General features: G+C 42.7%; 1 protein-coding gene across 9 annotated transcripts in view; it reads left to right on the top strand.

Annotated features, from left to right (window-relative positions):
• Window positions 1–13,576, top strand: part of ZMIZ1 (zinc finger MIZ-type containing 1) — a 483,594-nt gene that overhangs the window by 390,297 nt on the left and 79,721 nt on the right. Inside the window, exon 1 of one of the 9 annotated variants that reach the window (XM_068255455.1) lies at window positions 6,618–6,743. The exons of 7 other annotated variants lie outside the window; for them this stretch is intronic. The gene's annotated coding sequence lies outside the window, so the exon portion shown is untranslated. Of the gene's footprint in view, window positions 1–6,617; window positions 6,744–7,202; window positions 7,300–13,576 lie in introns of those variants that run through there. One more of the 9 variants, XM_068255456.1, reaches the window with a different exon arrangement.

Below are 13,576 nucleotides of genomic sequence, written 5' to 3' on the forward strand. Positions count from 1 at the left end.
CAAATTGCATGCAGGTGATCCAGATCTTCTGTCTTCTCCGATCGATAGTTTTGATGGATTTTGGTGGGAATCGATTCCTAGCAGATCACTCGAACTGCCAGGAATCAAATGGAAAAATCGATAAGTGTATGGGCAGCTTTAAAGCATGCAGAAGCTCCAAAGCTTCACAAAAATCTGAGTAGGTTCTGTTTGTGTTGGCAATTTGCCAGGATTTTTTGACCTGCTCACTTACTTTTTCATTGATGACAACTTGCCTGCAGTGTCTCTAGAGAATCCAAGAGAAATTCGTTCACCGTAGGTCTTGCCACCTAAAACCATTTCAAATTAACTGATTCTTCAGTGTAAATAGGCCAGATAGAAACTGAGAAAGAAAAAGAGGCCCTTCACACATTTGTACTTCCTCCACCATGCTTCTCAGTTGGACTGAAAGATTGTTATGCAGCAGTTTGTTTAACTTAAACAAAACACTTGTAGCATTTACTCAGAAGAGTTCACAGGTGCCCTTTATATGTAGTCAGATTATTATTCCAGTAGTATTGTGTAGTACCTGGGTAGCATGAGTTACATTTGCATAAGGTTAGCTTCATTTATAGAGCCTCTATTTGAGGTACCGTAATCAGTTAATCAGTGAATATGAATTTCAGGCATATTTCTGGGATTTTTTTTATGTTAGTTTTTCTGCGTGGATTTAAAATCTTGTATTTACCGGGGTAATTGCTGCTGAGTAAACTTTTTGGTGTCGTGTACAAGTGTGCTTGTGTTGTATTTATTATTATTATTATTATTATTATTATTTACTCTGTTGTGTAGCTTTGTTCATTCTAGTTCTGCATCCAAGGCAAGTTTGATTGCTGAGAGAAACCTCTCCTATCTATATACATAGCTGAGTGTAATTCGTTGTAAAGCCATTCGCCCAGCGGAGCTAAAAATGTTGCATCGCTGGAGGCGTTTCCCTCGGGGTGATTGGGCAGGTTGTACACTGTCCCGGATCTCCTGGTGTTTTCTCAGGGACATGCCTATACTACAGGGATGTGCAGCATGCCAGTCTGAACTGGATAAACCAGCCCTCAGCTGACTCACTACTAGAAAGCTGAAGTCTGCAGCTCGCCTTAGCTACACTTGTGCATACACTTGAAAACGCTCACATCTAAAATGCTGAGGACCAAATAATAAAAAAAAAAAACACTGTTGGATTATGGACTATGCAAAAAGGTGTTTTCTAGAGGAAAATATAATTGCTCATTTTAAAGATATTGCTCAACTTGAAGAAGTTTATACTCCTTAGCAGTAGACTGATGAGATCACTGAAACATCTTTTACTGGGAGAGTTGCTTATGGTGTCTCCTATGTCATTTGATGCAGGCTGTAGCCAGCGCTTCTCATTAGACAACTATGTATACCCCTGTCTATAAACCTTAACAGGAAACAAAAAATATTTCATATGATGCATTAAATGCACTTTCTGTTGTTGAGTTATTTTATAGAAACATGTAGGGGGCCCACTTATAGAGAAGATAATTTAAAAAGAAAATGTCTTGTTTTCACAGGTTTAAACTAAAAACTGAATTGCCATATGTATTTCCTTTTAATTAATGCAAATTGCCTGGCTGCACTGCTTATCCACTGCATCAAATACTTTTAGCTACAGACCCCAAACAAGCATGCTGATCAGATGTTTGACTGAAGTTTGACGGTATTTGCTGCATGAATGTTTAAAGGGAATCTGAAGTGGAAATAAACGTATGATGTAATGAATTGTATGTGTAGTACAGCTGATGCTGGGCATACACTGCATTTTTTTCTTATCAATCGAGCCGCTGATGGCCCAATGCCTGCTTTTTTCTTGTTGTTGTTGTTTTTTTTTTTTTTTTTGGGGGGGGGGGGGGGGGGGGGCGGAGTTTACTGCACCTTGATTTTGGGGGCACATTGCTTGGGGGATAGGCTACCCACTTATGCTATTTAAGGGTTATGCAGCCTAATGTGGTGATTTGTGAATGTTTTGCTGGAGGGCAATATTTTCTTGGGTAATATGCTGCTTAATTATGATGTTGTTTTGTGAGATAAGATCCCCAATCATGTTTGGGGGATGTGCTTAATTATAATCTGAAGATTCTAGAAGTGGTTATGATAAACAGTACGCATACTGTATTTTATTGCCTAATTTGGATATTTATATGGTAGCCAGAACTTTTTTTTTTCTTGGAGGAGAGGGACATTGTCCAAACTTTGGGGGGGGGGGGGGGGGGTTACCACTGATTTTAGTTACACTGCAGCTTGCTAGGTTAACATTATATTTTTCATGCACAAAAACTGTCATACATACTTTTTGCCCAGAGCCTAATGTGCAACACGGTGTTCCTTCCATTGGTGCTTGCCCAGGATCTTCTGGAATCTTAGCATTGCTCTTGGGGTCACAGGCCTGACTATTAAGAAACAGTCACCTATGAGGGGAAGGAGCTTTTATAAATAATGAAAATAGTAGCCCTAAGATTTTTAGTGCTTTATGAAATTACTTTGCATTTCATTTTTCGATAAACTGGTGTGCTGTTTAGGTTGAGTGCCTGCAGTGACTTGTTTGGTATGCCAGTATTGATTAGCACACTGGTTACCTTGCAGGCTAACTTCAAAAAGGTTATTAACATCATGGCCTGCCTACGCTTTTTAACTTTTTGCCCCCTCTCGTCCTGCTCACCCTAGTTTCCTCCCCATATTCACCTTGTACTCGCTAAGATCTCTGAAAATAAGTGTTATGTCCAGGAAATTGGCTATAAATTACAAAATATTTTATATAGCTTTGAATATATAGTATAGTCTATTAAATGTGTTCTTGCTAAGAATGATTAACTTGTCAGCTCAAGTTATGTTGCATTTCTAACTTTTGCCCACTAGAAGGAGCTATACCTAAACAGCTGTTCACCTTTACATTAGCTGCGATTTTCTTTCTATAGTATAGAGCATAGTTCCCCAACCCTGTCCTCAAGGCCCACCAACAGTACATGCTTTGCAGGAAACCACAAATATTCACAGGTGAGGTAATTAGTGTCTCAGCAGAGCTGATTAGTTACTTTTGTGGATTTCCACAAAACATGCACTGTTGGTGGGCATTGAGGACAGGGTTGGGGAACACTGGTAGATCACAGGTGTCAAACACAAGGCCCGCAGCCAAATCAGGCCCCTCACACCATTTAATGTGGCCTTCAAGAGCTTCACATAAGCAGTAAAAGAAAGGATAAATGTAATCCATGCTGTGTAATTGCGTGTGTACCCGGCAGTCTTTGACATTTCCATGTAGAAGGCGGACTCTGCAGATGTATATACTGTACACACATGGAATTTTTTGACTTGTGAGCATGTGTACCATTTTATCTTTTTTCATTAATTTTCAGATAGTGACAATATATTTAAGTGACCGTGTCCATCCTTGCTTTTTCTATTTTTTTTTTCTCTAAATACATGCACCCTCCCATCTCCTGATGTGATTTGTAATATAAGTCTGCTGTTTGCGTACAATGGTGGCATGCATTTAAAATCATGCCATCTTTGCCCTTCTTGCCCACTGGAGACACCACCCTCACCAACCCCTCGCCCCTCTCCCCGGTTACATTTTAATAAGCAATGTGGCCTGCAACTGAAGGTGCTCATACATCTAGCGATGATGAGCAGATGTGCTCCCCATGTTTGTATTTCTACATTACCTGTCCTATGTCTCTGACCGCTTCCCGCTCCCTGCACCTCACACGTCGCTGGCGTTTAGCATGTGGTGCATGTGACACCACGTTTGCCACGTTCTAAACGCTGGTGGCATGTGAAACACAAATGGAAGCGGAAGACGGATGGGCGACAAGCGGTGGGTGACACAGGACAAGTAATGTATAGTGTATAAGTAATGAATTAAATGCACGCACAGAGGGCACATTTATACACTAGGGGGAACAGCGCCGATGAGGGGGGGGGGGGGATTTATCCCTTTTCCCAATTTTGCTTGCTGTTACCACCGCGAACCCGATCAACCACGACGGCCGACATCTTGCAGCAAGTCCGATTTATACATGCGACCAATTTCGGCCCCGAAATTAGTCGCATCGTTGATCGGGTATGCTCTTGGTGGCACCGATTTTCATTTGATAAAAAATAATGAATCTGATGGTCGATCGGCTTCCAAGTCAAGTAGTGTATGGCCACCTCAAGACTGTGTTTTGGCCTATTATGTGATTAAGTTTGACACCCCTGATCCTGATAGAGACACCACTCATTATAAACGGGGAGATTGAGCGGTAAAGACATTTCTTTAAACCATTCTAGGCATTCATTCTGCTTTGTAAATATGCAAAGCTTGTATTGTACAGCTGACTGTTCACACAAAACAAACCAGTTTCTTCTAATGTCTTTGCTAGTCAATATATTACAGGGGAGGAAATATTACATTTAGCAACACTTCCCTGTTAAGGAAACCACAAAAGCAAAGAAACTAAACAGATGTGTTTTTAAATATTGTTGCAGTAGACTTGCAAGAGCTACTTGTTAGTGTCTTGGCAGTAGCCCCATTGTAACAGCTTTTGTTTATTATGGTCTATCAACCTGAATCATGTAGTAAACCTCCCACCCCCAACAATTAAGAACAATTCATTCCAAGGAGTGGGATTCTTTCCTTTCACAATGAGCCCACCACCACGCATGGTGCTGGTGAGCTGTGACTCAAGCAGTTCATATGAACAGGGCCTGTTCTAGTCCGGTTATTACTCTGCACCAATATTGATAAATGAGTATCCATTCTAATAGAGAGAGGGAACTAAGGAGTAACTGGGGAAACCGTGAGATGAGTAGCTGCTCAAGGTCCAGGGAAGCCAGGAGCAGCAATATCACATCATGGGAAATAGAAGAAAATGCCCTTGGATTAAACCTTCTGTGAATGGAAAGTTAAACTGCCGCAAAATGGGATGGGAATGGATAAAATGTCTATATACTGGTTGTACTGGAACATACTTAAAGCAGAACGCCAGGCAAAATTAGAGTATTAAAACAAAAACAAAAACGTATTTGGCTTGAGGAATGCCCTATAAACAAAAGGAACACAATTATGCAATGAGTAAAAGTTCATCTCGGATCCACTTTAACAAGTGCTTCGTTAAACTTAACAAGCGTTCCACTGAACCCGCCCGGTATCCGGCGGGTCGTGTAGCTTCAAAGAACAATATCCCTGCACTTTGATTGGCCCAGTAGGCTTCCTGTCACTTGACTTGCAATACGTGTGATTTTCATTACATTTTTAGGTAATCAATCAGGAAACCAGGAAAAGATAGCCTCAACAAAATTGCAAGTAGAATTTTGATAGTACAGTAGTATCACACTGCGTTTGCGATTGGCGATTTAAATGCCAATAGAGTATGAGCCTGTACACAATGGCTGCGTTGCACTGCGTTTTTATAATCGCATGCATTTTTTTCAATCGCAAAGCCTTTTTAAAAATCGTGAAAATCGTGATGAACTGTACAGAGTGGTGCAGGGCAATTTTAGAAAATTACATTCGCGGTGACTGCAGTGCTTTTTCAGTGGTGCGTTTGAAAAATTAGTTGCTTACAAAAAAGCGATGCGATTGCATTTTTTTTTTTAGCTCAAATCCCAGGAGACCTTGCAACTTCCTGTTGAAGGAATTTTAGCCAATCACAAGCAAGCAAAAACTCAAGCATGCGACTTTAAAATCACATTACGTTTGTGATTGCGCTTGGAATTTTCAGTGTGCACAAGTCCTATCACTACTCAGTTTCATTTACTGCATATAGCTAAGTTGCTTTGCCCTGCAGAATGTTTGCAGTAACTTTTGCTGTAATATGAATAGTCCATCCTGTTTGGCTGTGTTGTTTGCGATTAGGAAGTCTGGTTAAAAGATTCTGCCAAGTATTTCTACAAGGGATGTATGTATTGATCTATACATTTGTGGCTGCCAGGGTCTGATGCTGGTGTAAAGAATGGATATGGTACTAAGGATGGATATACTATAGCTGCACAAGATCTAAACATGGAAAATATGGTGTTGATAACAAACGGTGGCATATGTTTCTTCCCTGCAGTCTGAGCGCATTGTACGCCAGGCGAAGTGTTGAAGAGAATAGTGGCAATGTGCAGCTGGCCTCATTTGCATGTCTTTTTCCCAGACTATTTGGCTGAAATGGGAGCACAGAAAGGCATTTGTAGTGAATGAGTGTGGTCTATGCCATCATGTACTGAATGGTACTTAGCATGTCCAATACAGTTGCAGTCAGTGCTATGCTAAGTTCAGGGAGGAGTAAGTAAAAAGGAGGGAGGGCTAAGTCAAACCCCCCTCCTCTGTAGTCTGCAGAAAAAAGCTGATCAGTTAATGCTGCTATTGACCTAGCCTTTAGCAGTGCAGTAGGTTGTGTTTTCTTCAGTGGGTTGGCTTTGAGCCACACACCCCACAGTGGCTTCTGCATGTGAAAGGGTTAAGGGACAGTGCCTAGTACCTCCCCTCAGTGTAAGTTTTGTAATGTGAGCTGCTTTGGTTTTTTTCTTTCCTCCCTTTCTCTCCCACTACAGCCCCCTCCTCCTCCTCCTCTGTCTCTCCTCTCTGCCTTCTGGCAAATGACTGAGGCTGCCTGAGTGTGAATGTGTGTGCGTGTGGGTATGGTTGCTGTGTGGTGTATGTGTGTGTAACAGCAAACAGCAAGCTCTCTAGACAGAGAGTGTGGAAGGGAAAGGCTTGAAAATTCCTGCCGCATGGTGCTGAGGTGAGACAAAACCCTGTTCAGATACATCTTCCTTTCCCTGAGCGGCTGCTTCCTATGCAAGCCGCTCTCAGACTGCAGTGCTGCACTGGGGGACTACATTGTGTCTGCCTGGGCATGTGTGAAGTTAGGAGGCTTAACCTGATTCTCTTCATTGTCTCTGGAGGCTGGAAACACACAGCCAGTTGGCTGGTACATACTGAGCCATTAGCAGGGAGCCCATCTGTTATTGGTTTTGCCTGGAAATCTGGAGACAAGCAATTAATAATTGATGAGTGTTGTGCAGTAGCTGGACAGGCAGAAGAGAGAGAAGCAGAGCAGGGTGTCCTTAGAGGGGAGGGAGGGAGACAGCATGATGGGAGCTTTTGACTGTCTTATGCTGAAATTAAAGACTTGAATGTGCCTGGCTTTTGTTCTGTGCTGGGAGGCTGCGTTGCCTAGAAGTGCTTTGAGACATATGTGGTCCCCCTCTGCCACAGAAGAAACAGAGGGGTGCACAGGAGGAGCGAAGGGGTAGGGGGAGGTAGCGAGCCACAGCAGTGGTTTGAATAACTTGTGGGTAAGTAGCTTTCTTCTAAGGGGTAGGGAGGAGGGGTGTGAGGTGAAGAGGCCTCTTTGAATCTTGTGTATTGACTGTAAGGCTTTTAAATAGTGTATTGTGGGTGGAGAGATGTGGTGCATGGTGTAATGATGTTATGGCAGGGGCTTTAGGAAGGAGGTGCTAACCCTTTCAGCAGTACAGAGACTGCAGCACCTAGCAGGCCTCTGTAGTGATCAAGGTGTGAAGCTGAACACAGAACATGTCCACTTGTGTACTTAAGACTATCACATATCTCCAAGCCAAGTTAGATAGCTTGATATAGCTACTCGGGTTTCCTCCATACTACTTATTCCACCATGTCCATCCCAAACATAATGCTCTGCTACTAAAAAGAACTCAATAAACAAAATACCGGTAGTGTATTTTATTTCAGTTCCGAATATCTCTGATAAGCTGTATTTTGGCCTTACAGATGGTTAACAAGCTCTTGACATTCAGTTGTGATGAACATGATTTGTTTCTTTAAAGTGTTTGGTGGTAACATTGATGGGTTTTACTGTTATAAATTATATCTTCCTTTGAAAGTGAGGAAAACTTTGTCATTTGTGTCCTGCTTTGCATCTCTTGTAGTATAGCTGTGGCTCACAGGTAGTTTGCTGTAAATGTACAGAACTGTGTGAACTCCTAGAACTGTGGTATGCCATTTGTGCTTTGTCATGTTTATAGAGATAGGGTTACCTGCCTCCTAATTTCTCCAGTGAATTGCTGACAAGGACTTCTTCCTGGGAATAGTGTGGGATTGTCAGCGTGCTGGTGGACAGTAATTACAAAGATAAATGGATTTTCATTGACGTGGAGTGCCTAGCTCCTATTGGCTGACAGTCAGTATCCGGATGCTGCAGTTTTACATAGTGGCAATTCATGGGTATCACCAGAGAGCCAAGTACCTCCTCCTGAGCTGCTGCTTTCTGTATCTCAGCATTTAGTGTCACACCTGATAAATATTGGACTCTTCCAGTATTCTCTGCTAAATGATTTATATGATTGTTAATGGAAACACAAATCTGTTCAGTCAGTGCATTTGTTATTAGCAAGGAGTGTATGAAGAGCTCCTAATGGAGTGCCTTCATATCCAACATTTATCAGAAAATTTGATGTAATAAGATTTGTTCAAAGGTTTTCAGGACACAAATGCTTTTTGCATGCTGTACTTTTAAATGTATGTACATGTGTACATGTGTGTGTGTGTATGTATATACATACATACATACATACATACATACATACAGTATTGTTTGAGTTGGTTTTCAGGCATTTTGAAGTTCACTTCTTTAACTTGTTTTTTGTGCTATGCTTGTCGAACTTGTTCAATGCTTGTTTTGATAAAATAGCTTTAAAAAAAAGCTACCCTCAGTGAGTTAAGTAATTGAGTAATATTTTAATGCAATATGTTCCTCTAGTCCTGTTAGTGGCATAGCTAAGGAGCTATGGATCCCAGATCAAGTTTTACACTGGGCTTTCTTAAAGGTCAACTGAAGTTAAAAGAATATGGAGGCTGCCGTATTTGTCCTTTTAAACAATGGCACTGGCAGCCCTGCTGATCTGTTTGGCTGAATTGCACACCTGAAACAAGCATGCAGCTAATCTTGTCAGATCTGACAATAATGTCAGAAACACCTGATCTGCTGGATGCTTGTTCAGGGTCTATGACCAAAAGTATTAGAGGCAGAGGATCAGCAGGATAGCCAGGCAACTGGCACTGTATAAAAGGAAATAAATATGGCAGCCTCCATATGCCTCTCACTTCAGTTGTCCTTTAAAGTATCCATACACATCAATTGATGTGGAGCACCAAACCTGCGACAGTGTGGGGAGATTTAAAGTGTGCCTCAGGTAAATAAAAATTGTTAATATATACTTACCTTCATGTTCTAGAGACTCTTCAGACCTCTCTAGGCTACTTCTTTCATCAGGCCTCCCATCCATCTCATTGCTGTTCCTGGCCATGGCTTGGACTAGCAGGGGCCTGGTGCATGCATGGTACACTCTGTGCACCCCTGTGTATTGTGCTTCTTGGCATTCCCAGTTTAGAAAGAATCAGAACGCTGCATGCCCAGGACGTTCCCAGTGATGGCAGATGACACATAACTGTGCGGGAGTGCATGCACCCTGAAGATCTAACTGATGTCCCACAAGGGGCATTCAGGGGCAAGGCTGAGGAATGGCTGGATGATAGAAGTAGCATGGAGGAGTCTCAAGAGCCTCTAGACCAGTAAAGGGAAGTATATATTAAAGGGAACCTAAACTGAAAAGGATATGGATTTTTTCTTTAAAAATAATACCAGTTGCCTGACTCCCCTGCTGATCCTGTGTCTCTAATACTTTTAGCCACAGCCCCTGAACAAGCATGCAGATCAGGTGCTCTGACTAAAGTCAGACTGGATTAGCTGCATGCTTGTTTCACGTGTGCGATTCAGCAACTACTGCAGCAAAAGAGATCAAGCAACTGATATTGTTTAAGGCCGCTTTCACAGTGCGACGTTAAAGTCGCACGTTAGAAAATGTTCCAACGGAGACTAACGCACAGCAATGCAAAGTCTATGCGACATTCACAGTGCACACGTTGCGTTGTGTGTAACCTGTAGTAATATTTTGAAAGTGCTGCATGCTGTGCGTTTAGCAATACATTTGCTGCGTTATGTGTGTAGCACATGCTCAATAATATATATATATATATATATATATATATATATATTTTTAAATGTAACGCATGCGCCGTTTTTGTTCCATCCGTATGCAATGAAAACGGTGCACCAAGAGACACAACGCAGTGCAAAATAACGTCCAATTTCATAACCTACATGCGCTGCATTAGAGGCACGTTGTGCGACTTTAACGTCGCATCAAACGCACCGTCCCACTGTGAAAGAGGCCTAAAAGGAAACCTCCATATCCCTCTCAGTTAAGGTTCCCTTTAAGGTTAACTTTAAGCAGGGTAGAACAACCGTTTGGTAGTGATTACCACTGTTCAACGCACATATAGAGGTCACCAGCATGGCACAATTGAAGAGAAAACATGGTGGTTGACAGGACATGGCACCACACAGAATATTGATATCACACTTTTCTCCTGGCGGTGTCACAGAGCCAGAGCTGCAGCCCTAGGGGGTGAGCTCTATAGGCAGTAGCAGGGTCAGTGAGTCTTGCCTAAGGTCTCCTCACTTTATAGGTGCTGGGTTAATGAACAGAAATAGCTGAGATTCAAACTCACATTTCCTATGTCAGCGGCAGAGTCCTTAACCAGTACAGTACACTATCCAGGCACAGCTGAAGGAAGGCTTCTAGTGGGCCCTCTGGTCCAGGGCTCCCAGTACAGTCACTATCACTGCAACCCTTTTGCTACGCTACTGAGGTCTGTAAATTATTCTTCCAGGGGGATTCTATAATCACATAATATGAGATTATTTATATAAATAACCTGGGACTCCCAATTGATCTATTGCTGCCCACAACAAGGCATGTCACTTTTAAATAACAAGTGCTTTCAGTGACTACTGAACACTTTCAGTTAACATGGGGCTGGCATATAAAAAATGTGATACGTACAGTGGTGAGTCATTGCTTTCACTCCATATAAAATCGCTGCGCTTCGCCCTGCATTTCTTTCGAGAAGCATATCAAAGTAAAGTACACAGAGGCAATCTCTTGTATTTAAGGCAGTTTGCTCATATATATTCAGTCAGAAATATACAGTACTGTACAGTATAAAATCAGTATACAGTAGGTCAGAACATCAAGTTTCAGCCAAAAAAGACAGTGTTCCATGTAAACTGCTCGGAACTGAACTGAACTTGTTTGTATGGAGTTGTGGATATGAAGTATTGGATGCACTGTCATGGTTCAGGCACTGTTAGTACCCCTCATAGCAATGTACTGGGTATCGTTAGTAAAGGAAGTGAGGGACACAGGTGGATGTAAAATATTGGATCTAACCCCTCCATAGTCTGCCCTTACATTGAATATAAGTAGTGTGTGTTCCAAGCAGGCCATACACTGGCCCGATTTGCGCCCGTTTCGACAGCAGATTCGATCACTGGGATCGTTCACGCTACACGCCGAATTTCGATCCATTTCGTCCGATCCCGTCGATCGTGCCGTGCGGAAAATAACTGTCGATCGCCCGCGGGTAAAGAGCGCATCGCTAGCGGCGTTCGAGTGCCCGACGACCGACGCAATAGAGCCCGCATACATTACCTGCTCCGCCGGCGCGACTGCAGTCTCCCGGTCACCGCTGCTCTGTCTGCGCTCTGGTCTCCAGGTCCGGCATGCCTCGCTTCTTCTAGCCCGGCAGGAAGTTTAAACAGTAGAGCGCCCTCTACTGTTTAAACTTCCTGCCGGGCTAGAAGAAGTGAGGCATGCCGGACCTGGAGACCAGAGCGCAGACAGAGCAGCGGTGACCGGGGGACTGGAGTCGCGCCGGCGGAGCAGGTAATGTATGCGGGCGGGCGGGGGCAGCAGCACCACTACCACCACAACAGATTGTGAACGGTTTCAGGCTGAAATCGGTTCACAATCTGTTTGCTGTAAAGGTAGCCATACGATCCCTCTCTGATCAGATTCGATTAGAGAGGGATTTATCTGTTGGTCGAATCTGATGGCAAATCGACCAGTGTATGGCCAAGAAAGATGAACTTCAAAAAATGCAAAGTGTCCAAAGCTTTTCAGGCTGAAACCATCATGTCAAGTAAAGGTACCCAATGGCCTGCTGCAGGGTTGGAAATATGAATATGTAATTTAGAATCCAGAATGGATGTTTTTTAAAGGGGCCAACTCTAGAGACAATGAAGGTGTGTACACTCCTTCAATCTTTATTGGCCAATTTTACCACTTCCATGTTGTATAAGAGTTTTCATAGGAGTTTCAAGGCACAGAGGTTTTCCGACTTTAAAGTCAGAAATTCCAGAAGTGAACCGGAGGCGGGGCCGGAGCATTGGGGAGTGGCTGCGCGGGCACAGGATGTCTGTGGTGCACCATTAGAGGCCCCAGGTAAGTTCAACTCGTTTACCCCCCCCCCCCCCCTACAGTCGTCCTTTAAGCACACCTTGCAGTTTCGTTACGTACTACTCTGCAATGATTACCAAGTCTAGTAATGGTAGGTTGACTGTAGGTTCTCGCTGGCCTGTCATCCTCAGACTAATGAGTTAGGTCTGACCAGGTTATCCCTTCTTTAGTATTACTACTGCAGAAACCCCTTAATATACAATTCAAATCTTGAACCATATCTCTCCCAGGTTTTCATAGTCCCTCTTACACCCACATATAACAATGCTTTCACCCAGTGATTAGTTTCTGTAGCAATGCATGTAAAAGCGGAAGTTTGCATTAAACAAGAGAGCTTCATGGATCTGATCCATACAGTGGTGGTACTGGAAAGAGGAGTGAGAGTACTGCAGATGCCAGCTATGTTTTGAAGGTATCAGGCAGGGACGGATTTTCCATAAGGCACTGTAGGCACGTGCTTACAGGCGCCTTATGTAAGAGAGGAGGCCCCTCCTCCTTCCTTTGTGAGTACCCTAATCCTTTTTGTTTTCCATCACTCTTCTTGTGACATACTGCTCCATTTGGGCTCCTGTTGTCTCTGTGTTGTTCATTTTTATGGCGTTTGGTCACCCTGCTATTTGATATCTCAGCGTTGTCAGCTCAGGAATCTCCTCTGCCAAGGCAGGGCAGTTGATTTGCAAACACAGAATTTTAATATGTCTACTTCTATGAAAGCAGGAAGTAGAGACACTGCAGAATTATTGCAGGATTTGTATCAGCTGTAACAAATGTTTTTTTCTTAAAGATTATTATGCTGTTGCTTATTGTTTAGATTAGAGAGGAAGTTCAGAATTCATGTCTGCTTTAAGGAAAAAAAAATAAATGTCAATATTGATTTACCAACCTCTTCTTGTTTTGGGTCATCCGTTGAAGTGATACTTTGTTTCTCAGTTATATTTGTTTGTGTTTTGTGATGTATCCGTAATTGAGTGGATTTCTCTTGCAGTGAGTGGGTTGCAGTTGATGACTAGAGATGGTTAATGAGATGCAAATAATTCTGGTTTGCTTCCAAATTTAATGTGGTTTGGAAATCAGCCAAATAAAAAATGTTATTAAAGGACAACTGAAGTGAGAGGGTTATAGAGGCTGCCATATCTATTCCCTATTAAGCAATACCAGTTGCCTGGCTGTCCTGCTGATCCTCTGCCTCTAATACTTTAAGCCCTAGACCCTGAACAAGCATGCAGCAGATCAG

This window comes from Hyperolius riggenbachi, chromosome 10 (assembly GCF_040937935.1).
Source record: "Hyperolius riggenbachi isolate aHypRig1 chromosome 10, aHypRig1.pri, whole genome shotgun sequence".
NCBI lineage: Eukaryota > Metazoa > Chordata > Amphibia > Anura > Hyperoliidae > Hyperolius > Hyperolius riggenbachi.